We start from the raw sequence: 26,307 nt of genomic DNA, 5'->3' as shown, positions 1-26,307 counted from the left end.
AGGAATGAGGGAAAAGCAGCATCAGGCCATCCTTGCTGCTTCCCCCTCTTTCTGACAACTGGATGGGCTTCAGATTGTCCAGCTATCCAGCACCTACATGTAAGTATAGACAAAGGATTTCCGAAACCACTACAAGATAAATTATGTTCTAGGGCACATGGCTGACTCAGTCGGAAAAGCATGCTATGCTTGAACTTGGGGTCGTGAGTTCAAGCCCCACACTGGGTGTAGACATGACTAAAAACAATCAATAAACTTTAAAAAAAAGATAAGTTAAGTTCTAGGGAAGTTTCAGAAACTCTGCTGGTAGAACCACATAAAGAAGAGGATTTAACATTTCTCTTTATGTTGTTTCAGTGCAATTATGTACGTATAGGAACTGGGGTTGGTTCAAAGGTTAAAGTGAGGTGATTGTTCTGATTTGGCAATTATTTATGTCCTTCTGGACATAACTATGGGATTGGAATATTTATTTATAAGGGATTAATTGGCAGTGAGCACCCCACCAGGCGCCAAAAAGATATGAAAGAATAACAACCTGAGTTTTCTGAGCCAGCAAATAGTAGTCTGTCCTCATGTGCAGGCCAAGGAGGTTCTACCTCTGCAAACACGCTGACCAGCTTGGACTCAGATGGACCCTGAGTGAGCAAGCCTGACTCCGAGGAGGAAGGAACACTCGTAGAAGTGGTGGGATCCTGATACTAATTTTGGATAGTCCCTAGAACCCTATGTTCATCTCGCTGAGTGTCCTTTAATAGACCCTGACTTGGTGCTCTTCTGTTCTTCTCCTGAAAACATGCCTATTGTAGGTTACAATCCTGATCTCTGGTGCTGATACCTCTCCTTTACTCCATTACAGTCAATCTGCATAGTATCCTCAACCAAACCTGCTCCACCAGCCACCAGATGACTCGAACATCTGTTCAGGATCTTCCTGATGTGTTATTCATCCCAGAAGTGAGTTTTTCAAACACCTTGAGCCTTCTTTTCTCCAGACTAAATATTTCCAGTAACTTTTCAACCCTTTGATTGTTTTTTTTTAATTCTCTCCAATTTTCCATGTGTTCTTACACCATGAAGTTTAAATGGTATATGAGAATCCACATACAAAATAGAGGCATCAAATAATGATCGTGACATATTTGTGATGATAACTGATGAGGCCTAATCTCTTATTCCAGACTTCCTAAAGGAAAGGAAAAGAGCTTCTAACACAATCGGCTGATAAACCACTGAGCTGCATGGATAAGGAAAACAATCCACCTGATTTCTTAAGATAAAGTGTTATCATTTAAAAAATTATTCCATGCTCATTAAGAACAGAATAACTTTTATTCCTGGTAGTTCATATAAATGCCAGCCAGCAGTCCATCATACCAAATATGAAAAGATTGGGGCCTCTTAGCAACAATTCTATTTAAAAGAAATGATCTGTATACTTTTACCAGACGTCACATGTTACTGTTGTGAAATGTGAACACAAGTATGTACATAAAATAGAGGTAGTTATGTTTCCTATGTTTTTTATGGCACCTTGCCATATTTCAAGTAAGACTCTTGGGAGAGCCGGAATTACGTGAGAGCCCGAGCCTGGATTCAGATCCTAGTTCCATTCTCAACTACCTGTAGATGCCCGGACAGGCCCCCTTCACTCCCTTTCCTCGTCTGCGAAGAGGGAGAGTTGGTAATAATAACACCTGCCTCTAGGGGGCTTCTGAGCATTGAATAACAATACATTAAAAAGAAAACTCTCTTAGAATAGGTCTAGCCCATAGTAAGTTCCTGCAGTGATTATCATGATAATTTCCATAATTATACTCTGAGCACAGGCAAGGAGGCTAAAACAGTTGTCCAAATCGAGCCCGTCTGTTTGTGCCAGAACTCTTGGGAGACAGTTCCTTCCTCAAGTAGTAATTAGAAATGGAGGATGAGAACAGTGTGTTCACGCCATTTGACGAAGGCCCCAGGAATTCAGGTTCTGGCTTCACTTAGCTGCCCAGCGTGTGCATATAGCACACAGAGGGAGCGGAGACCATTCTCCCCTTCCTCCTTCCTCCAGGACCCACCTTTGGCCCATTTATCACTGTGGCATCTCTCGCTGGCCTGAGATGAGGCCTCAGATGTCCACAGGGGCCCTCGAGGAGAGAAGCAGACTGGGCAATCAACAGACACACTTTGCAGGTGCATTAATCACAGGAGGACCATTCTCCCACTGATAGAAACAAGCCCATTCTGCCTGTTTCTAAAGACATAGGCTCACTCCATTTATCTTTCATGTTCCCTCTTTTGATAGTGACCCAGATACAGAGAGCTGTTTTGGGGGGTTTGTCTTGTTTTGTTTTCATAAAGAAGTTGACAATCCGAGCATGTTAATAACAGCCCCTGAAGAGTTTGGAACAATAGGGAGTCATGTAGAGCTGACCAACATGTGTCCCATCTAAGAAGTTGAGCCACTCCTAAGCTCTGCTTGGGATGCCGTGAGGGACTGGGGGAAACAGAAATGCAGCCCAGAGCTTTGGACTTTCATAAAGAATTTCCCAGCTGTTAAACACTGGCTCGCAGTAACACACGTAGACGGATCAAAGCAATGGTGCGGAGAGGCGACGGGTGTGGGGTGTCTGCTCCACGGTGCCTTGGGGTGCCACTAACATTATGAATTGGACACGATATCAAGGGTGACCCTGGAGCTGAGCAACACAGTGGCATGGATCCAAACCACAGTTAGCAAGGGACCTCTCTGTCTCTGAGCAGAGTCTCTAAGACCCTGGTGTCTAGACTTGAGTGTGCATGAAACCAGTGAGATGCGTGTTTCCAATGTGGAGCCCCGAGGCTCATTCCCTGAGCTTTTGAGGGGAGGCCCAGGAATTTGAATTAAGAAAAAATTTTTTTAGTCATCTTCATTTTTTAGAAAAGCTTTGGCTTTACAGGAAAATTGGGAAGATAGCACAAAGGAGTCCCATAAACCCTACATCTGCCTTCCTGTAATAACATCCTACATTGCTGTGGTCTATTGGTCACAATTAGGAAACCAGTATTGATACACCATGATGAACTAAAGTCCGTACTTTATTTAGACAGCTTTAGTTTTTGCCTATTGTCCCATTTCTGTTCCAGGATCCCATCCAGGATGCCCCATTACATTGAGCATCCTGTCTCCTTAGGCTCTTTTTGGCTGTGACAGTTTTATGACTTTTCTTGTTTTCCATGACCTTGACAGTTTTGAGGAGTACTGGTCAGGAAATGTGTGGGGTATCCCTTTATTGGAACTTGCCTGATGTTCTTCTCATGAGAAGACTGAGGCTATATTGGCTATATATTGAGGCAATATTATTGGGGAAAATACCCACAAAGGTAAAATGCTATTTTCATCACACGATGTCAAGCATACGTACTATGAATCTGACTCATCAGTGCCTATGTTGACCCTGATCACCTGGTTGAGGCTGTTGTCAGTCAGGTTTCTCCACTGGAAAATTACCTGTTACCCCTTTCATACAGTCCTGTCTGGAAGGAAGTCACTACGGGCAGCCCACCCTTGGGCAGGCAGTTATGTTCCACTTCTTTGAGGATGTGGTATGTATATAAATTATTTGGAATTCCTCTGTACAGGAGATTTGTCTCTCCTCCCCCATTATTTATTCAACCATTTATTTATTTCAGTATAGACTCATGGAAATTTATTTTATAAATTATAAATTTTATAATTTGGGTTATCCCTTCATTCGTTTTATTGCTCAAGTTATTTCAAGCTTGGCCTCTGGGAGCTCTTTCAGTTAGCTCCTGTTTCACACTGAAATACCCCAATCGATGTGGGTTTTAAGTCAGCATTTTCTTTTTTTTTTTCTCTTTTTTTAAAAAAGATTTTATCTATTCATTTATTTGAGAGACAGCATGAAAGAGAGAGAGATCACAAGTAGAGGGGAAGTTAGAGGGAGAAGCAGACTGCCCGCTGAGCAGGAAGCCCAAAGCAGGACTTGATCCCAGGACCCCAGGATCATGATCTGAAAGCAGATGCTTAACTAACTGAGCCACCCACTCATGCTTGAGTCAGCATTTTCAAAAAGGTCCCAAGTGATTCTGGTGCTGGTGGTCCAAGGACTGCGCACCGAGAAACCTGACTTGAGGGTGTGCTGTGAGCTCTGCTAACCACAGAATCCCACCCATTCGTTGATTCCTTCAGCAACTGTCTACTGACCCATTCAGCAAACACAGGCTATTGTCCCCTGCCTCCTCCCTCCCAGGCACTGTGCTGGATTCCGGGAATGCAGAGCTTGTCTGTGAGCTCAGACTTGGGTGGACATTCTATGGGGGAAATAACGATGTGGTTAACAAGAGAGGAAAAGGGTTCCTGCCAACACTTTGACTCATCCTTAGCTTCCCAGACAGTTTTCTAGAGAAAAGAATGTATTAAGAATTGAGAGAAAGTACAAGGGATAGAGCAGAACAGGGGACGTTGGAGGGGTTGGGCTCAAAAACACCCCTGGAAGTGCAGAAAGAAATGCTTTATCCTCTGAGACTGAGAAAAGGCAGTTGGCTCTAGAAATTTTTGTAGATTGGCTGGTGTTGGGGGAGACATGTTTGAGGTCACCTAAATGACTTTAGTTTTCTTTCTTCTTAAAGAATGATTTGTTTAAGAGACAGAGAGAGCGCACAAGCAGAGAGAGAGGGAGAGCAGACTCCCTGCTGAGCAAGGAGCCAGATGCAGGACTAGATCCCAGGACCCCGAGGTCATGACCTGAGCCAAAGTCAGACTCTTAACTGAATGAGCCACCCTGGCACAGCTTTAATTTTCTGAGTGAAACAGGAGGCCAGGTCATTCTTACTAGAGGGAGGGGCCTGGAAGCACAGAGGCTGGAAGGCATTAAAGTGTTGAAATAGCGGTTGGGGCTGCATCAGTTAGAATCAAGCCAGAAGACTAAACTACAGTAATAACTATTACTACAGTAATAACTTGAAAAGAGAGAATTAAACATAAAGAATTGTTAATCTACTCCAGGACAACCCCAAGACACCACAGAGGAGACAGCTACCAGCTCTTGGGATAGGCAAACAAAGGGAAATGTCTGGAATAGTTAAAATATTACAACTTAGAAGAGTGTTCCCCTGGGACTGGAACCCAGTCATCAGGGGAGGGGGTGCTGGCCGGTTGGTGAAGGTCAAGAGCGAGATGTTGCAGATCTGCAAGTGCGGGACCACCTGAACACAGGGTTTGGCTCCTACTGCAGGAAGGCCCTGCCTCTCCTGGGGGGAGAGGCATTGCTGGTGTGTTGCTCAGAGGAATCACAAGCAGAAAGGAGGTCCCAGGGCCCTTGTTCTTCCTCCAAGCTTGTAGCCTTCCTGTAGCACCCAAACTGGTAGAGCCCAATGCACGGTTTGCCAGGTCTCAGCCTAGCACCACAAAGCTAAGTAGAGAAGCATAGGTTTGGGATGGAGAGACGATGACGGTCATGGGCCACCTCTCAACCGTGTGAGTGACATTTAGGGACTAAATACACTTGCAGGTCTGTATACAGGCTGAATTTTTTTCCTCCCTCATTGGCAAATCATTTCTTGTTCTCCTACTCCTCCGCCATATTGGAGATTTCTTCTCATTTCCAGGGTCAACCGTTGATTCCCTTGGTTGCTTAATCCCTTCCGGAAAGTCTTGATGGACCATCTGGTTGAAAAGGAACCAAAGGGTTCCCCCCATCAACCCAACAAATGGAAAAACAAAATGTGATATATACATGCGAGGGGTTATAATAATTCAGCCATAAAAATGAAGCAAATTCCAACACGTGCTACAACGTGAATGAACCATGAGGAGGGCATTACAGAAGCCAGTCATAAAAAGAGAAAGACTGTATGCTTCTGCTTCTACGGGGGCACCTAGAGTAGTCACTTTTATAAAGACAAAGAATAGAATGTGGTTGGCAGGGCACGGTGGGGAGGGGAAATGGGGAGTTCATGTTGAATGGGTACCGAGTTTCAGTTTTGCAAGATGAAGAACGATCTCTAGGTGGTGGTGGGGGGGAGGCTTGCTCAACAGTATGAAAGTAACTGATGCCATGACTGTACACTGAGAAATGATTAAGATGGTGAATTTTGTATTACATGCATTTTACCACAATGAAAAAAAAATTTTTTTAAAACAGGACCAAAAACAAGGTTACAGCTGGAGGGAATGGGCGGGTGGCCCCTGGCCTGGTGGGTCACATGTCTCCATTTGGTGATTCATTCCTCAACTCAGCTTCGTGAGCGGCTTTTTCCAGGCCTTGCTTCATAAGTTCCAATGAGCGTGTGCCCTGCTTTGCTCTGCTGCACACATACCCCCAGATGTGTAAGCACAGAAGCGGGCCTCTCCCCTTGTCCCAGTGGCTGATGCTACAAGCTAATACATATTTTTAATCCAAATTCTTTTTTTTCTTAGAATTTTTTCCTAAGATTTTGTTTTGCAGGAATCTCTGCACCCAACTGGGGCTTGAACTCACAACCCCAAGATCAGGAGCTGCACACTCCGCCAACAGAGGCAGGCAGGCGGCCCCTAGTAGCTAATACTAACTGAGTATTTACAGTATGCCAGTCATGTGTACTAACCAGAACAAACTTCCCGTTGTAGACAGTGTTCTCATCTCCATATTACGGTTGGATGAGGAAACCAAAGCTCTGAGAGGTTGTGACTCAGGTCACCAACTGTTAAGTGGAGAAGCCAGGACTGATCCCGCTGTCCGGGCAGAGCCTGCACCACAACCACTGTACTCTACCGCCCTCTAGTGGGCCCTTGTCTGACGGTGTTTCCCCAACACAGCACTCAGGTAGGAGCACCCCGGTGTCCCTCCCCACTGGGCAAGAAGGCATTTTGCAGTCCCTCCTCTCAGCCCTGGCACCACACTGGCTGTGTATGGCCAGGGGTAGCCCAGCCCTGGCACCACACTGGCTGTGTATGGCCAGGGGTAGCCCGGTAGCCCTGGCCTCAGGCACTCACCCCCAAAAAGCAGCCTTGGGTGGGGCAGTTGTCATGTGTTGGTTACAATGTTTCATCCCTTCCTGCAGGAGCCTCTCTGATGTTAGGGTTTCCCTAAATCTCTTTGGTTGTGTTGATCTTTGCAACCATGAAGAATCTCCTGGATTTCTAGATCCCAGCTGCACTAAGTGTTTTCCAAAGTCGACAACTCTCCCAGTATCTCTCCTGATCTGAGTGGCATGTGTGGGGTTGTGAGTGGGGGATCTACCCTTGGAGAAGCGCCTTTTCCACTGCATACAAGCCCTTGGGGGTGTCTTTGGGACTTCGGGCCAGGAAGTCCTGGTCCAGTGGGCGACACTGATCCCATTTGTTGTTTGATTCAGGATTCACACATTGCATTTGGTGGTTCTGTATGTTTAGTCTCTTTTGACCTAGAATAATCCTTCCTCCCACCTGATAGATGATTGTTTTGTCTCACGGAACTTTTTGGGAGAGTCCTGGTGAGTTGTTGTAGATGGTCTCCGTTTTTGTCTAATAGTTTCTCCATGGTTGGATTCAGGTTAAATATTTCTGGCAAGAATACTTTGCAGATGACATTTTATACTTACTGTCTTTTATACTTGTTGTCTTATATTACAAGACACACACAAAAAAACCTCATTTGGGAATGACACACTCAACAAATACATATATATATATATATATTTTTTAAGATTTTATTTTATTTATTTGAGAGAGAGAGACAGTGAGAGAGAGCATGAGCGAGGAGAAGGTCAGAGGGAGAAGCAGACTCCCCATGGAGCTGGGAGCCCGATGTGGGACTCGATCCCGGGACTCCAGGATCACGCCCTGAGCCGGAGGCAGTCGTTTAACCAACTGCGCCACCCAGGCGTTCCTCAACAAATATATATTGATGGCATGTCGCATGGGGGTCGAGAACTCTGCTGGGCAACGAGGATGCCTGGGTGCCGCTGATAGGATTATGAGGGAAGAGATAACAAAACAAAACAAAACCCCACAGGGGCAGGCTTACCAATTGGGAATCAGCTTGGCTACACAGAACAGAAAACTCAACTCACAGTAGGTAAACCAAACAGAGGTTTGGGTTTTGGTTTTGGTTTTAATTTTGTATTTTGTATCCTAGCAACCACAGGTCCGGCACTGATACAATAGCTTCACCGTATTCTCTTTCTCTCTTTCTGATCAGCCATCATTAGGGGATTTCTTTAGTTCCCACGGATCCATGGCTTCTGACCCACCACCCCGGGACATTTGATCTTCCAGGGAGGAAGGAGAAAAGGGGCATGCCTACCGCCTGCTCAGCTTTGAAGTAGTTTTCCCAAAAGCAGGACCCGGTAATTCTGCCCACATCTCATTGGTTAGGACTGTGTCACATGGTGAACCGGGAACAGGGCTACCCTTCACAAAAACAGGACTCCTGCCTCTGGTGGCTCAGCGGTTAAGAGTCTGCCTTGGGTTCAGATCAGGATCCCAGGGTCCACAGATCGAGTCTGGGATGGGGCTCCCTGCTCAGTGGGGGGAATCTGCTTCTCCCTCTGCCCTTGCCCCATGTGTGCATGCGCTCTCTCTCTCTCTACCCCCCCCCAAATAAGCAAATAAATAAAAATTTTTTTAAAAAAACAAAAAACAAAAACAGGGCTCTATTAGTAAGGAAGAAAGAGAGAATAGATACTAGGTAGGCAATTGGCAGTCTTTGTCATGGAGGATAACAAAGAGTTTTAATGGCTGGAGAGATAGCTACACAGATTAAACATGAAAATTGAAAAGTTCCCACCAATTTAGGGAAAACCTGATGGTTCTGTAGCCATGATAACAAGTAACCACTAGAACCGGTTTTATATCCATTCAATCGATCAATGACATCTTGTCCCAGTGAACCTGCTTTTATAAGTTAACCAATTAATTCAACTCCTATCTTATGAAAACAAGCCAATCAGAGATTGGTTCACTTTAATAAACATACCTGATTCCCAACCGATCCATAAGAGCTCAGCCAGCAACCACACTTCTCCAGAAGATGGTAACCCACTCTTGCCTCAGAAAGGCTCCGAACCCAGAGCTCACGTTCCCAGAACCCTATGTAAGTCAACATGTGCTCCGCACGGGGAGACTGAGTCTAGCCAGCATAGCACTTCCCCGTTCTATAAGCAACGTGCTCAGCTTTGTTTTCTTATTTCACGTTTCAAGTGTGGTCCTGTTACAATAAAACCAGAATCGTATTTTTAAATTTGTCTGTGTCCTCCATGGAGGACGCATTCCCCAAGCAAAGCCTTTAAACATCTCCATCCATAGCCTCAGTGGATAAGGCTCCAAAGCCAACAGACACGTCTGCAAACATCCAGCTGCACAGGATGATGGAGAAACGCAAAACAAAGACCCAGAGCACCTGGTATAGGGGAACCATCCAGAGGGTTGACAGTTACAGGTGATCTGTTTACAGCGCACCTCTCGCTTACTGTTAGGAAATAGAGGATGGAAGCAGGACACGAACTCAAAAGTTTAGGGCAGGAGTAGGAACGCTAGGGTCTATGCGCCAGTCGATTTCCCCTCCTCCCCACCCGCACCCCAGCTCCAGCCGTGTATTTAATATTTTTAAATGGTTACATTTGGGGCAGGGGAATAGCCTTTTTGTTGCGGTGGTTGTGGTAGCAAATGACACCTCACATGAAATTTACCATTTTGACAGTGTTCATGTGTGCAGTTCAGTGGCATTAAGTCCGTTAGCAGTGCCGTGTGACAGTCACCACGATCCACTTCCGGGACTTTTTCTTCATCGTCTACAGAAGTCTGTCCCCATTAAACAACAGCTCTCCATTCCTCACTCCCTCTAGTCCATGCTAACTACTGTTCTACTTTCTGTCTCTGCAGATTTGCCTGTTCTAAGTAACTCGTGTAAGCAGAGTAACACAATACTTGCCTCTGTGTGTCTGGCTTGAGACACTTGGCCTAAAATATTATTTCAAGATTTATCCATGTTGTAGCACGTGTCAGACTTTCCATCCTCTTAAGGCTGCATAATATTCCGTTGTATGGATATACCACACTTTGTTTATCCATTTGTCTTATTGGAGAACACGGGGTGTTTTCACCTTTTGGCTGCTGTGAATAATGCCGCTAGGAACACTGGTCCACAGGCAGAGGTGTTATGTTTTAAATTTATATTAGCAACTCCATAATACTCTCTCTTGCTTGCCTCTTGGCGCTTCAGGTCTAACATAGTTACTGTCTGGCACTCAGCAGGAGAAGCTTGCCCACCCCCAGTTTAAGGGAGGGCTTCAGGACAGAGAGTGATCCTGGCAGAAGTCCATTCATAGTGGCTTGTTGAATGAGGAGGAAGGAAGAGTTGGTATCTACTGAGAATGAATGTGTGGGGCTTGCATTTTTTTGTTAGGACTTCCCTAACAAAGTACCGGGTGGTGTGAAACAACAAAAATTTATGTCTTCACAGTTCAGAAGCTGGAAGTCCTAGATCAAGGGGTCAGCAGGATTGGTTTCCTCAGGGACCTCTCCCTCCTTGCTTTGTGGATGACTGTTTGCTCCCTGTATCTTCACATGGTCTTCCCGGTGAGTAATCTCCTGTTCTTATGAGGACACCAATCATCCCATTAAGGTGGGATTAGGACCCACCAGAATGACCTTACTGAGCCTTAATTACATCTCTGAGAGCTGTATTCCAAATATAGTAACATTCTGAGCCGCTGGATGGAGGTTACAGCTTCAACACGAAAATTTCGAGGGAACACGATTCAGCCCGTAACAGAGCCCACACTCCACCTGGGAGGTACCAGGCCTTTCAAAGGCCAACAAATTCTTAACGCAACCTGGTAGTGATGGTGTTGGAAGTGAGGAAATAGACTGATATGCTCTTGCCTTCATAAATATTGGCTCAGAAACTGGGTAGGTCTGAATCTGCTGACAGAGAAACCTCACTGCCATAGGGCTTGCTGAGGACAAGCACAAAGGACTTCCTTTTTTGACAATGTATTTTTGTAGCATTTCCTAGGTTTTTTTCTTGTGACAATAAAGAGTACCCAGAGAGAGAGAGAGAGAGAAAGAAAACCCATTATAATTTTAGCAGCAATTAACCTGAATTCACGTAAGAGTGCTTCTGCTCCTCTGAAAGCCGCCTCTGCTGCAAAGGTGTCCAGCCCAGGTTTTCTGCTGGGAATCCTTTCCCCACACCCTTCTCTGCCCTGAGAACATTGTTACCACCATCACTCCTACCCACAGTTATGTCTTCTCTATCTCAAAGAAAAAAAAAATTCATGACTGGAGGACACTTTAAAGGAACATGACCAGATAGACTTTGGGACCCAGAAGTGACCTGCCACTCATTGGACAGGTGGGGCCAAAGTCATGTCACATTTTTCTTTCTTCTCTTTGGCTCAGAGGCAAAAAATACTACAGTTTTTGACCTATGACAGGAAAAAGGAAAAAAAAAATAAAGAAAAGAAATGAAACCCAGCCCACAGATCCCCACACATCAATCCCCCCACGGACAGAGCAAGAATAGACCCTTTGAAATGTTTAGAACAAAAATTTTCGCACGGACTGACCTTGTTTCATTGGAGGACGCCGGAGCAGATTCCAGTCAGATGAATTGAAAGCAGCAGCAGTGATAAAAGATACAGTTGCAAGAATTAGCTTCATAAAACAATCCTTTTGAAATACCATAAAGCCAGCAAATAGTTCTAGTGCCCCCGAAAGTGGTTTGGAAAATGTAGAATGGTTTCTTTAAGGTAGTGGTTCTTGACATAAGGGAGGGAGCTACTTACTTCTGATCTAGATTTAAGCACAGTGGGTTAGATATTAAAAATAAAAGACTCAGGGGCACCTGGCTGGCTCGGTTGGAAGAGCACATGACTCTTGGTCTCTGGGTCCTGAGTTCAAGCCCCATGTTGGGTGTAGAGATTACCTAAATAAATCAATACAAATAAACTTAAAAAAACCCAACATGAAAGATTGAGGCAACCAGTATATACTTTCAGACACTCAATGCCACTAGCAGACTGTGTGTTCTCCTTGGATGTGCAACACCCTCCTTTCCAGAATATCCTCTATTCTTTGTTCCCTGTAACTGCTGTTTTCGGCAGCATTTCCTTTGACTACATTTCCTTGGACTCTTCTGCTCCCACCAGTTTCTCCTTGTTCAGACCTCATTTGCTTCTTTCAACTTCCAGATTCTATATCATCTCCTATTTGAACCTCACATCCCCTGTGGAAGGAAGTACCAATGCCCCCCAAAACTGAGTCCTAGACTTAGAGGCTGGTACATTGCTGTGGCTCATCTAGGTCCGACCCACAGAGAGGTCACTCCCTTTATCAGGTGACTTTATGCTGTGTCCGTCATGTAGTTTGGATCTGTGCTCAGTACAGTTAGATTCCATTATTGCAGAAACAGACTAGACCTGGCAAGACTTTAGAGCGTGGCAGTGGAGATGAATGGGTATGTGCATCTGCAAGTCTATTGGGAAACACCCAGTTGCCCCTAAATTGCCCCACAGCAGTTTACCAATTTATACACCCCGGAGCAGTAAGTGATATTGCCCGTGATATACTTGTCAATAGTTGGCATTGTCAGATTTTTAGATTTATGCCAGTCTGGTGGGTATAAAATGGGATCTTTTGCAGATTAAAATTTACATTTGTCTAAATTACTGATGAATTTGCACATCTTTTCATATGTTAATTGCTCATTCAGGCTTCCTCTAATGAGAAATGTCTATTTATTTCACCTGGTCTATTTTTTTCTACTGGTTATATGTCTTTCTCTTACTAATCTATAGGAGCATTTGTGTGTATACACACACACACACACACACACACACACAGGAGTGTCCTTCTTCTCTTATCTATCTAGTTTTCTCTCAACATTCCCTTTCTAGATAATCTCATCCAAGTCCGTGGCTATAAATAACATCTGGATGTCTAACACCACCAACTTCTTATCTTTACCCTCTTCATATCTCCACATGGCTCACTCCTTCTCATCTCTCAGGGTCCCCGTCAATGTCACCTCCATAGAGACCATCTGATGCAAAATATCAGTACCGTAATTCTCTCTACATTTACCTTGCTTTATTTTCTATCGAAGCATCGTCAGTCACCAGTCGTCTCCTGACCTTATATTAGAAATCTATTCTATATTGTTTGTCCAACACTCAAACATATATGGCATAGACTTTGAATTGTTTTCTGATGCATCTAAATGACTAGGTACAGTGGCCAATGTATCTTAGATGCACAATAAGCATTTGTAGTAAAAGAAGCAATGATCACCATCATTTAATGTAACACTCGATAGCCTCTAAAGATCCTTTATATGCATTATGTTTCTCCTAGCATCAATTTAACCCTCAGAGGCATGATTTTTTAAAAGATTTTATTTATTTGAGAGAAAGAGAGAGAAAGTACATGCGCGTACATTTGCGTGTGCACGGGCACGCAAGCATGAGGTGGGGGGGTGGAGAGAGAGAGGGAGAAGCAGGCTCCCCACTGAGCAGGGAGCGCGATGCAGAGCTTGATCCCAGGACCCTGGGATCATGACCTGAGCAGAAAGCAGACCCTTAACCAGCTGAACACCCAGGTAATCCCTCAGAGGCATGATTTTGCCTATATTTGTGAATATCCACAATAATATCTCTTCCTTTGGAGGTCTCTTAAAATGTTTTACTCAGAACACACATTATTCCCAGTTCTATGCAGTATTAAGCATGTGACTGTCCCTTGAGGAGATTAAACTGTAACATCTCTTAGAGGACTTCAGGCCCTGACCTCTGTCATTCAGTTGTCCATATAAAAGGGATATAGTTGTGAGAATGCAACAAGCAATTCAAATGGGTTTACCTTCGAAGGTATTTGAATGTTAAATCTCAAAAATTCCAGGGCTAGTAGATAGATGAGTGGTTCTCAGACATTTCTTCTCAGCCAGAATACAAACCCACAGGCTACTCTTTTATACAACCCTAAACATTTTCTGTTGGAAGCAAAAGACTAGAGTATGGGGATAGAACACATTTTTATCCACCGTAACTGCCGGAGTCCCATTCTCCATTGACATAGGGTTATCTAACAGACGCGGTCTTTGCTTTGGAACCCCTCCAGGAGATGTACAGACATTATGCAGACCTCCACCCACCTTATGTTACTGCTAAGCCAGTGAATCTACGTAGCTGAACCATAAAAATACACATTTGGTGAGTCTGAGCAACCAGAGAAATGTACTCACTCACTATGCCTACTGAGAGTTTTTGAACCTAATACACATGAATTTGGCCACTTCACTTTGGTCAAATTACTAGCAGTCTGGCTCATTCCACAACACAAACAGAATGAATTTGTGCATATCTCTCCCTGAGGACATAAACAGGGAACTTGAGGCTGACATTAAAATAGATTTCTCCTTCTCTGAGAACTCAGTGGCTGTTTGTGTTATCGAAAGTTCTAGCCCCGTGGGTCAGGCTCTCCTGGGTGCTGACAGCTGACAATCTTCAAAGCACACATTCAAGACAATGTGGGAAAGATTCTGGCACTTTGCAGAGAGGCAACGAGGCTCTAAGGCCTGTTGACAGAGCTGTTGAAGGCGGGTGGCAAACTAAAGCAGGGAGCACAGAACAGTCAAAGCTTCTTATCAGCGACACAGCTAACTGTCCTCACAGAAATCTCCTACAGAGGTGGTTAGACTTAATGACACTGATAATCAAACAGAAACTGGATCAAGAGGAGTGCTTAGCCCTGGGGGCTACAAAAGCACAACACTAATCTTAAATAAATTCGAAAACACTAGCTGTATCTAGTGCTCTGGATATTCAGGGTTTAGACACGAGATACCTGTCACCTAGAAAGCCCCAGGAACTTGACCAGATTCTCAGAGGTATGATGTACATTAGTCAGGAGAGGCTCACTGCCATAACATGCAATAGGCAAATCTAACTGGCTTACCAAGGACGAGTCACAATCCAAGATGGCGGGTGTGGGGCAAAGAGCTCTGCTCCACATGGTCATTCAGCGACTCAGGCTTCACTTACGTGGGTCCTTCCATCTTCTGGAGCTCTAGACTACTCAGAAGATTCTCTGCATCCAACCAACAGACAAGGGAGAAGGGCTCTTGGAGAATCCAAGGAGAGATTAGGGACCACATTCTACTGGCCAAGACTAGTTACATGACCACCTCTACACAGTGGGGACTCGGGAGGTGCAGGCTAGCTGTGTAGCTGGATACCAGTAAGCACCAGCAACCTCATTACAAGCGTCCGACGAATGAAAAAAATGAAACTCAGTTTTCCTTTTATTTTTTTAAAGATTTTATTTATTTATTTGACAGACAGAGATCATGAGTAGACAGAGAGGCAGGCAGAGAGAGGAGGAAGCAGGCTCCTTGCTGAGCAGAGAGCCCGATGTGGGGCTCCATCCCAGGACCCTGAGATCATGACTTGAGTTGAAGGCAGAGGCTTTAACCCATTGAGTCATCCAGGTGCCCCTGAAACTCAGTTTTGAAAACAAACTTGTTAGCGGTGCCTTGGTGGCTCAGACAAGTAAGTGTCTGACTCTTGATTTCAGCTCAGGTCATGATTTCAGAGTCGTGAGATGGAGCCCCACATCGGGCTCTGCACTCAGCACAGAGTCTGCTTGTCCCTCTCCCTCTGCTCTTTCCCCCCATTCTCTCTCAAATAAATAAATAAATGAAATCAAAAAGAGAAAGAAAGAGGAAGGAAGGAAGGAAAGAAGGAAGGAAGGAAGGAAGAGAGAAAAGAAAAGAAAAAAGAAAACAGACTTGTTAAATGCCTTCCTGGTCACACAGCTAGACTGTACCTCCCAAGTCTTTTTTGAGAAAAGCCAAAAAGGACTGAACTTCAAAGCAGATTCTTTAAGAGGTCATGTATTTAATTCAAGTAGTGCTGTCTCTTTTCAAAAATGTTCTTTGGGCCCCCACTTTTGGAATTTCCTCCAGAAACAGCACAGAAGCTCAGTTCCACATTGTCATCCTGGTTTAGGCCAATCCTCAAAAGACTGAATTTATGCATCCTATGATTGATACCCCTCATTGATATCCATCAATTTAATATTTGCATCCAATGAAAATGCCTTCAATTGCTTAGATTTTACATAGTCGGAAAGTATAAATAAAATAATTCTCTGCAAGGTATGAATGAATAAAGATAGATTAATCTTCCCAGAATTAATCTGTATTCTTTGCAGCGATGTCAACAGCATGGTGAAGTAGTCTTCTGCTGTCCTCTTTGGGAGGAACTCCGATTTTGACAGTTGCCCACGGATGAGAATGCTTTGGGGAAGTCTAGGAGTTCAGCAGAGAAGCTCCAGCACATCATTGAAGAAAAAAAATCAGGACTAGACACATGAAAATGGTAAAAGGAACAATTTACTTTTACCCATATTGCTCCTCTTCCAAAGTGGCACAGCTCAGTGACAAGAGAGACCGAGCCAGCTGGCTGGCAGCTTCTCCCAGGGGGGGAAGTGAAGAACTATCTGAGTGAACGCCTGGCTTCCCCAGCTGTGTGGAGAGACCCGCTTCTGTCTCCCTCCACCCAGAACCCTGAGGTGAGCTGCACAACTGGGAGAGGCTGCGAGAACAGAGGTCTGGGCTCTCGGGGGGGCAGCAGAGGGACAGGTATCCTACTAAGCCTACAAACTGCTTCTAGAAGTCCATCAGGGAGCCCACCCAGGAGCCACTGGGGACACCTCCCCTGCAGATCCGTACAGATACGGCAGCAAGGCCAAGATTGTTCCAAGTACTGCCGGTGTACAAAAAGCACCGGACTTCAAGTCCAAAAACCGAGGGTTAGCTCGGTCCGAAGGGACGCTAAGGCCCACACCTGTGAAATGAGAGCTGACCATTTCTTTATTTTAACACAGCACAAGCAGAATGCTTGTAGATCAGTCATCCCCAAACTTCTTCAAGCCATGTTCTTTCACGTACGAGCTCCTTCAAGGGGTCCCTTTCCCTCAGAGATCCCTATGCTCTGTTCCTGATCAGCCCTTCCACGCTGAGCTCCACGTCCTGTGTTCAAATATACCTGATACGCGCTTTCTGTGCTCACTCCTCACCGTCTGCCTCTGTGCTCTCCCTCCTCCCTCCTTCGAGAATGAACCTCACCACCCTCTCTCGCATTCACCAGTGGAAATCCTATCTATCCCTCAAGGTCCAGGAAAAAGGCCTCTTCCTCTGTGAAAATTCTCCTGCTCTGTCTGAATCTCCCTAACTCTTGGGGACCCTCCCTTCTGCCGCGTACTTCGTTACTTACCTTCTTTGTTTTTTCTGTAACCCTAGAAGAAGTGATGTTTCTCTTAATGCTGTATGTATCTCCTTCATCTTTCTGTTCCCCATATAGCCTTGGAAGATGACTTTTACCTAGGGAAAATACAGTAAGGATTTACATGGACTTAAAATGAAGCAAGTTAGTGATATCAATATTTGTCAACAGAAAACAACTTTCACGGGGTGCCTGGGTGGCTTAGTGGGTTAAAGCCTCTGCTTTTGGCTCAGGTCATGATCCCAGAGTCCTGGGATCGAGCCCCACATCTGGCTCTCTGCTCAGTGGGGAGCCTGCTTCCTCCTCTCTCTCTCTCTGCCTGCCTCTCTGCCTACTTGTGATCTCTGTCTGTCAAATAAATAAATAAAAATCTTAAAAAAAAAAAAAGAAAACAACTTTCATTTATAACACTATGTTTTAGACTCTGTGTTAAGAACTTTTCATGTATTATGTCATGTAATTGTCATGTAGATATATTTATTTTCAGTTTGCTTGGCTATTTTATAACTTTTATATTTGGCTGCTGTAGGTATAAATTAATAACTCATTAACTTGTCATGTAGGAGTTGCCAAATTAAAATAAATTATCAGGGGCACCTGGATGGCTCAGTCAGTTAAGCATCTGCCTTCGGCTCAGGTCATGATCCCGGGTCCTGGGTTCAAGCCCCATGTCAGGCTCCTTGCTCTGCAGGGAGCCTGCTTCTCCCTCTCCATTTGCCCCTCCCCACTGCTCATGCTTGCTCAATCTCTCTCTCTTTCTCAAATAAATAAATAAAATATTTTTAAAAAATAAAATAAAATCAATTATCAGAGCAAGTGCAATATAAACTTTCCCATTTAGATAGGCCCATGTTTAGGAATTTCATTTTTTTTTTGTTAAAAAAGGCTTTTAAAATATATATATATTTTTTTTAATTTATTTTGGGAGAGAGAGAGTGAGAGAGAGCAGGCAAGCAGGGAGAGAGAATCCCAAGCAGATTTTACACTGAGTGCAGGGCCAACGTGGGGCCGATCCCACAATCCTGAGATTATGACTTGAGGTGAAATCAAGAGTTGGATGCTTAACTAACTAGGCCACCCAGGGGCCCCTGATTTAAGAAGGCTTTCATTAAAAAGTACATTGGTAGTGGGGCGCCTGGCTGGCTCAGTGGGTAGACACAAGACGCTTGATCTCAGGGTCAGGGTACGAGCCCCACATTGGGTGTAGAGTTTACTTGAAGAAGAAACACAATACATTGGTAGTTAAAAGAATCAGTGTATATTAATCAAATGACAACACATAGGGGAGGGGTGACAATTAATAAAATCAAGGAATGTATTTTTTGTGGATTGTACCTATAACAACAACAACAAAACCCAGTATTTTTTTTTCATTAGATCATGACTATCCACTATTTTTTTAAAAGTGGCTTTTAAAGAAAAATTGTAGTGAATTCCTGCTCGTGTGAGAAGAATTCTTTTCCTGCCCTATGCTTCCCATTGCTAACATAGGGCACAGGCCAAATTTTTGACCTCTTGCCCTTGAAAGCATTCTCTTAATCACATTCTTAGTTATTCTGTCTGCAAGTCAGAAAATGGATTTCTATTTTATCATGCAAGCCATGGCAATACTCCTTCAAACTGTTGATTTTTATAGTCAGGCCTAATCACCAAGTTCACTGTCTGGTCATCGCCAAGGAGGTGGTGTAACCCCCTTGCTCACTCATTATGGCTAAGTTTCTGCAGTAAATATTTCTTTTATGGGAAAATATAGATGACATAAAATTTACATATTAATCATTTCTAGGTGTACAATTTAGTGGCAGTAAGTACATTGGTGGATGGTTCTTCAACCATCACCACCATCCACCCCCACGACATTTTCATCAGCCCAGACCCTGTACACCCATTAACCAGTGACTCTGCATTTCTCCCTCCCACTAGGGAGCAACCTGGCACCCACCATTCAACTGTGTGTCTCTGTGAATTTGACTATTCTAGGTATCTCACGTAAGTACAATCAAGCACTAAATATTTTTTTTTAAAGATTTTATTTATTTACTTGACAGAGAGAAATCACAAGTAGATGGAGAGGCAGGCAGAGAGAGAGAGGGAAGCAGGCTCCCTGCTGAGCAGAGAGCCCGATGTGGGACTCGATCCCAGGACCCTGAGATCATGACCTGAGCCGAAGGCAGCGGCTTAACCCACTGAGCCACCCAGGCGCCCAAGCACTAAATATTTTTAAATGATCTCCTTCCTTAAAGACAAAACAAAAAACCCTCCCAAAAAATGAAAAAACATCATGTGTTACATAAATCTTAAGCATCTTTGATTTTACAGATTGGCTGAGTTTATTGAAAAGCCTAAATAAATCCCCGCTGTCCTGGGACTCGTGGTTGGCTCAGTCCTTTGAGCATCCAACTCTTGGTTTCAGCTCAGGTCCAGTGGGTCCCGGAATCAAGCCCCATTTGGGCTCCGTGCTCAGCAGGAGTCTGCTTGGGCATTCTCTCCCTCTGCCCCCTCTCCCTCACGTGCGCTCTCTCTCTCTCAAATAAATAAAATCTTTAAAAAAAAAAAAATCCCCTCCATCCCTCAAAATAGGATTTCAGATGAGGGATTAGTGAACCTGTATCCGTACCAAAGCTTCATCAACATAGGCTAGAGCCGCTTGAAGTTTCTGGAGAGGGTTCGCTTCCCCGTCCTAGGGGAGATAATCCCAAGAATTCTGGAATTTCCTTTATCTCTAGGAAAGAAGTTGATGCTTTTTAATTGTGAGAGTAAGAAGTTTTGGTTTTGTTTTTTCCCATCCATCCAATTTGGGAGAACATTTGCTGAGGGGAACATATTTTTTTTCCCTCACATCAAATCAAATGAGTAAAGCTAACTGGTTAAAATTTCAGTGTTTTTTGTTTGTTTGTTTGTTTGTTTGTTTTAAAAGGGGTAGCCCAGTTTTACTAAAAGTAAATGACTGGTTTTTCTCAAAAATGTCATTAGAAAACGTGCAGTTATTTCCCTTATTTTTTGGAAAAACTGTTGGTATACAGGCTACCTTTTAGTTTCTAAATGTAAAGTTAAACAAAGGGAGCTATTTATTTCGGTTCGAACACCTTTTTTTTTTCTTCAGTGTTGAAAAAGAAAGCATCCTGTGCGGTTATCTGGGAGGCCTCATGAACTTGGCCCGACATCTCAGCTGCCCTTGACCTCCGCAGCCACTGCCCCAGAAGCCAGCTGGCTTCCCGCAGCTGAGACCTGGCAGCCCCTGCCTCAGCTCCCCCCAGCGCTTCTCATTTTCTGCTCTGAATATGTCTCCTTAGCACTCAGGTATGTGCAACCTGAAAGCGTGGGGCGTGCCAGGGGTCATTTTCTATGTCAGTTTGGTGGGACACCATAGTCCCTGATACTTGATCAAACGTTATTCCGAATGTTTCCATGAAGGTGTTGTCTGATGCAACGAACATGGGAAGCAGTGGACTTTGAGGAAAGCACATCGTTCTCCCTAATGGGGGTGACGCTCCTCCAGTCCACTGAAAGCTTCAAGGGAAAAAGGCGGACTCTGCTCCGTGTAAGAGGGGGTTCTGCCAGCTGGTGGTCCTGTAGGGGCCCCCTTCCCAAGTCTCCACGCCAGCCTACCGCACGAGCTTTCAGATCCACTAAGTCTCCACAGTGCCATGAGCCAGCTCCTTAAAACAAATCTGTCCATCTGTTGACCAGCCAGCTAGCTAGCTCCTGCTTCTGCTTCTCCGGAGTCCGAAGAAAGATGGGGAAGAGAATTTAGCCCCTTATGGGCCATCCCTTGATCCAGCAGGAAACTGGAGCCTGGATAAATGCTCCCCCCTTATAAATGACTCCGAGGTGGTCAGTGTGGCTGCTTAGAAGCTCACAGCAGGATCTAGTCTCCGTTGGTCCTGGTTGTGACCAGGAGAACAGCTTCCAGTTGGTTCTGCCTTCTCCCTGATTTCAGTCTTCTTAGTTGCTTGCTCTTGCCTGGGGGTCACTTCCTAGGACAAACCACCCTCACACAGACCCTTGCAGAGGGGCCATCCATGTCTCTCGGTGTGTCTCTCTGTACTTCTTCTTGTCTCTGTCTCTCCCTCCCTGTCTCCCTCTCACACAAAAACACACCTCTCCACTCCTCTTTCCTCTCTGCTGGTTTTACTCTTCGGTAGGTTAAGCTCCTCTGCTGGAGTCAAGACACCCACTGTTTTAGGCTTGTGTCTTCCTAACTTAGCAAGCCCCGAGTCAAGGAGAGCATGTCACCCCCAGTAGCGTGAGCAACATTTCTGGCGTGAGGCTTCCTGATTCTGATTCGCCGCGCATAGCTAGTGGCCCCGCTCTGAACCAGTCTTTGGCTTCGATCAGGAGCCCTGTGACGAGGTCAGCCCCTCCCAACCCATGGACACCGAGAGCAGGAGAGGTGTGCCCACCCAAGGGGGTCCATACTGGAAAGCAAATCCACGGACTGTGGACATTTTGTTCCCTTCAGCCTCCTCTCTACCTAAATTCATTCCTTCTTCCCATCAAGACAGCCAGGAAGCTTCCTCTTCCTCTCCTGATCACCTCCTGGCTTAGCACCAGGGGCCAGTGGACACCGGATGTGGGCAGCTCTCTTACTTAAGTTGTAAGTGTAGGACTTCATCAAAACGACTTCTTCCCCTCCGTTGCATTACAAGCATAGGATTTCAGAACGATGGTGCCCCACTCAGTTCCCCCTCCCTCGTCATCTACATCACCTCGCTCTTCCTCTGACCCTTTGTGTTTCCCAACACCAACTGAGTGTCCTACAAGTCATTTCTGACACCTAGAATTAGCACAGACCCCACACATTAAGAAGGGCTCGGTCCTACAAGACTGCTCCCACTTCAGACACCAGCTTGAGGTCTTGGGGGGCCCACTTGAATTTATGTCCAACTCAGCTACAAATTCAGGGGTTCTCATAATCCCCCCCTCATGTTTGCTAATGTACTAGAACAACTCACAGAGCTCAGGGAAGTACTAGACTTGTAATTACCATTTTAGTATAAAGGATTCCAGTAAGCAACCAGGTGAATGGGGTACACAGGGTGAAGTCTGGAGGGGTCCGGAGTGCAGGAGCTTCTGTCCCTGTAGAGTTGGTATGTAAATTGCTCACCATCCAGCAAGATCCTCTACACCTTTGTATTCAGAGTTTTTTAAATCAAGGTTTTCCTCTGTAGGCACAATCAATTATATCATTGACTATTGGTGATCGTCAGTGAGCCCTTCTCCCCTCCCCAGCTCAAAGTTCTGTCTAATCCTTTGCTTGGGTTTTCCAGTGGCAGCCCCCATTCTGGAGCTGTTTAGCTCCCACACCTACCCCAGCCACATCATGAGCATAGCAAGGGCACACCGAGCTCTCAGGAAATTCCAAAGGTTTCTGAAGCTCTGTGCCAGAAACCAGGGACAAAGACCAAATCTTATTTTCATTATACCAAACTCTTCTGTCAGGACTGCCTGCCTAGGGGCCCACCACTTACCATCTGGAGGAAGATTCTGGCTGCAGAGGGATGGGGCTGGTGGATGCTGACTCTTGTATTGGGACCTCCATTTTCGACCAGTGATCAATGCAATGATTTCCTTTCTTAAGGTGAATAAGCAGACACACTCATCAAAGTAAGCATTAGTCTTAGAAGCAGAAAGATGTTCACCTTTAGCCCAAAAGGCTGACCTATAACCCGTGTAATTTTCCATAAGGGTGAAGTAGGTGCTGGTTGCTACATTCTTAAAGGATCTCATAACATCCCTGTATGTCTTCTCCATAGTTAATGTCAAACTGAATGATAAGTCCTAGAGAAGTCTCGCAGCAGTGGTTTTATGAGTAGAAATTGGAAGAAACATTTACAATCTAATACTCCGTGAATGTCCCCTCGCCCTTGATCACCAAGCAGATGTCCACCAGCTTCGTAGAGGGGAAGTACCACTCTTTCCGCCCCCTGGTTCCTGTCTCCGTGCTACTTAAACTTACTAAGTTGCACCGTGGAACGGCTCAAGGATTCTTTCTTGACTGTTGCACTCAACGATCCCGGGCATTACTGACTTTATTATGTGCACAAAAGAGAAGTATATTCTCATTAATGTGAGTTTGAGCTTGGTCACCCCTTTGTGCTAAACAGGGAGAGTCAAAGCCTCCTTCTACCACTTCAAGGAAGGACTTGATGCCCAGATGTGGGAAGCAGAGTCAGCAAGCACCTTCTGTTAGAGTCTGTCCCCAGCACAGAGGGTCACCTCACCTCACTTGGCGTCACACCCTGCCTGGGCAGCTCCCAGCCAGTGATGAGTAATGTGACAATAAAGTCCCTGTCATTTTGGCTCAATGTAAGACAACTCTAATGGGCGGCATTCACTCCAGAGCCACCTGTCAGGGTGGCCAATGCCAAGGTTTTGATGGATCTACACTGCATTTCAACTTCTTCCTTCCCTTCCACCTGACCCGATTTTTTTCTCCTTGGAACAGGTGTCAGACATAGCTTGTCCCCCAGACTCCATCTCGGCATCTCCTTCTGGAGGACCAACCCATGACACCTTTGTAGACCCTAAACTTGGTGTACTAGTTCATCCTTCCCGACACTGGTTTCAAAGTGATTGAAATAACCGGAATGGCTCTGTCCTCACCATCTGGAGTTGGTGACCTCAGGTCCAATTACATTACTGTTGATCCCCGATGTTCTCCTTGGTTATGATGAAACCACTCGAGATCATTGCCATTCTCCATTACCAGGATAATCTTGAGTGGTTTTCCTTCCTTTGAATAGCTCTCCTTTCTTTTCCTACCCAATGTGGAGTTGCTTTTGAGGAAACTGGGTTCTTTTTTTTTTTTGTCTGTTTTTACATGATCAATTTAAAGGATTATAGTCTCCCCCCAAACAAAAGTATTTGGGGAGCTATTTTCCTTGGAGACCTTCTCTTCCTTGGTTTCCCCTCTCACCTAAACACAGAAGCTCTTCATTCTAAAACTCTTGCCCTGGGTTACCTGGGTAGATTAGTTGGTTAAGCATCTGACTCTTGATTTTGGCTCAGGTCATGATCTCAGGGATGTGAGATCGAACCTCATGTCGGGCACTGGACTCAACAAGGAGTCGCTTGAAATTCTCTCTCTCCTTCTGCCCTTCCCCCATCCCGTAAATAAATAAATAAATAAATAAGTCTCTTGCCCTAACCTTTGAAGCTCTTCAATCTAAAACTCTCGCTCTAATCTTTCTCGATAGGCAGTTGGCCTGTTAATCAAGGTCCATCTCCAACCTCATCACCTGTGGCACATGCACGTGCATTCTGTGTTGCAGCCAAGCCCATCTCTTTGATCTTTGAGCATCAGGCACATTTCTAAAACCTTACCTATATCCTGCGCCTCCCCACGCTGCTTCTCTGCCTGGCTGCACTCGTTTGTCTTTTCCTCCCTACGTCTAGTCCCCTGCCCTCCGTGAAGGTTCCCGGTTTCACTTCTTCCTTTAGGCCCTGAACACCTATACTTAAGAGTCATGCAACCTTGAACTCTCTGTTACTCTTTCATGTAAATGAACTTGAATCCGGTTCTTAGTTGGTGGCTGCTCTTTCTTGTGTCTAATAATGCCATGCACTAATTTTACTGTCAGAATGATACATGAAAAAGACAAATTAAAAGACTCTAAGAGATTTCCTTGAGATGGGCTTAAATTCCCAGAGGAGATTGTTCTGTTTTCTTCCTTTCAATGACATTTTCTTCCCATTGTATGCTGACACCCATCATGTGGCATAGAAGTGTTAATCATCCATGTGGAATTTTTATGTTTTCAAAGTCTCTGAAAAAAACCAACCCTCTACCCTGCCCCCATCAACTGAGCTCACAGGCCATGGCCCTCTGGACATGTCCAAACCAGTCTGATTTTGATTTTTGATTTGTTTTGTTTTGTTTTGCTATTGGGTTACCGGCCAAGTTGCTAAACTGACTCGACTTGTTGGTTAAATGCCTGTGAATTCAGGGAAAACCAGTCAAACACATTTAAATCAACCCGAGACACAGAGTATGTCTATGTATGTATGTATGTATGTATTGCATAGTGTGTGCTGAGGTCCCCAGCGGAGAGGACAAGCAGACACTGGGTGAGGCGATGACATCGCAGGTATGATGTTAGTGCTCTGGGTCTCTAAGTCAGTACCTGTGAAAATATGCAGCACAGTGATGACTGTTTCAGACTCGCCAAGTATATAGTTTGACTCAGCATTTCACTTTGATGGGAAGAACCTCAGAGGACGATGAACGGCCAAGACTTGAATGTGTATCATGTTACGAAACAAGGCATGTGAAAGCATGTTTCCAAAACTGGTTAGAGACTGACTCCCCATACAGTCTTGTCCGTCTCAGTATGCGGCATCACTGTCCATCCAGTTACTCAGGCCAAAGCCTCAGAGTCAACATCTCTTCCCTCACCATACCCACCCCACCCCAACCCCGCCGCCATATTTGCTGTATCTGCACAATTCCTGTACTCGCAAACCTACCACTCATCACCACATCCACTAACATTGTCACTCCAGCCCAAGCCAGCAGGCCCTCCTACTTGAACAACTGCAATAGGTTTCTACCTTATTCATAGATTCAACCAAAAAATACTTCTTAAATTTCTGCAACACACACACACACACACAAAATACCATATCAAAACCAATCACAAATGACTAACAAGGAAAAACCCCTCTCCCCCACCAAAACCAACTTTAGATTCCTTAATATATAAAGAGTTAATACAGTTTATCATTATTATTTTAAAACATAGTTCATTACTTAAAAGTAATTATTTAAATAGAAAAATGGGCAAATTATTTGAGTACTTTGTAATAAAGGAAATATAAATAATTCATAAATAAATGATAAGATGCTCAGTCATATCCTAACAAGTAAAATAAAATTCAAAGTTTAATGAGATCCTGTTGACACTTATAAGATCTGAAAAATTCAAAAAATTTATTAATGCCCCGATGCTGATGGAGGAACTGATGGTGGTAGGAGAGTAAATTGGTCCATTCTCTTTGGAGGACAATCTAAAAATGATAGCAAATTTTCACATGCATTTACTTTTTTTTGACCTGGCAATGCTACACAAT

At 44.6% G+C, this 26,307-nt stretch overlaps 1 long non-coding RNA gene across 1 annotated transcript in view; it reads left to right on the top strand.

Moving 5' to 3' along the window:
- Window positions 1-863: 863 nt before the first annotated feature.
- The window catches only part of LOC122907213, a 33,831-nt gene continuing 8,387 nt past the window's right edge, over window positions 864-26,307 (top strand). The window contains exons 1-5 of the long non-coding RNA XR_006384703.1: window positions 864-957; window positions 6,599-6,794; window positions 10,413-10,528; window positions 16,163-16,522; window positions 20,339-20,535. This is a non-coding gene — a long non-coding RNA (uncharacterized LOC122907213). The remainder of the gene's footprint in view (window positions 958-6,598; window positions 6,795-10,412; window positions 10,529-16,162; window positions 16,523-20,338; window positions 20,536-26,307) is intronic.

Source organism: Neovison vison, chromosome 5 (genome assembly GCF_020171115.1).
Source record: "Neovison vison isolate M4711 chromosome 5, ASM_NN_V1, whole genome shotgun sequence".
NCBI lineage: Eukaryota > Metazoa > Chordata > Mammalia > Carnivora > Mustelidae > Neogale > Neogale vison.
The sequence above is the reverse complement of the archived record's forward strand: the minus strand, read 5'-3'. Positions and strand labels throughout refer to the sequence as shown.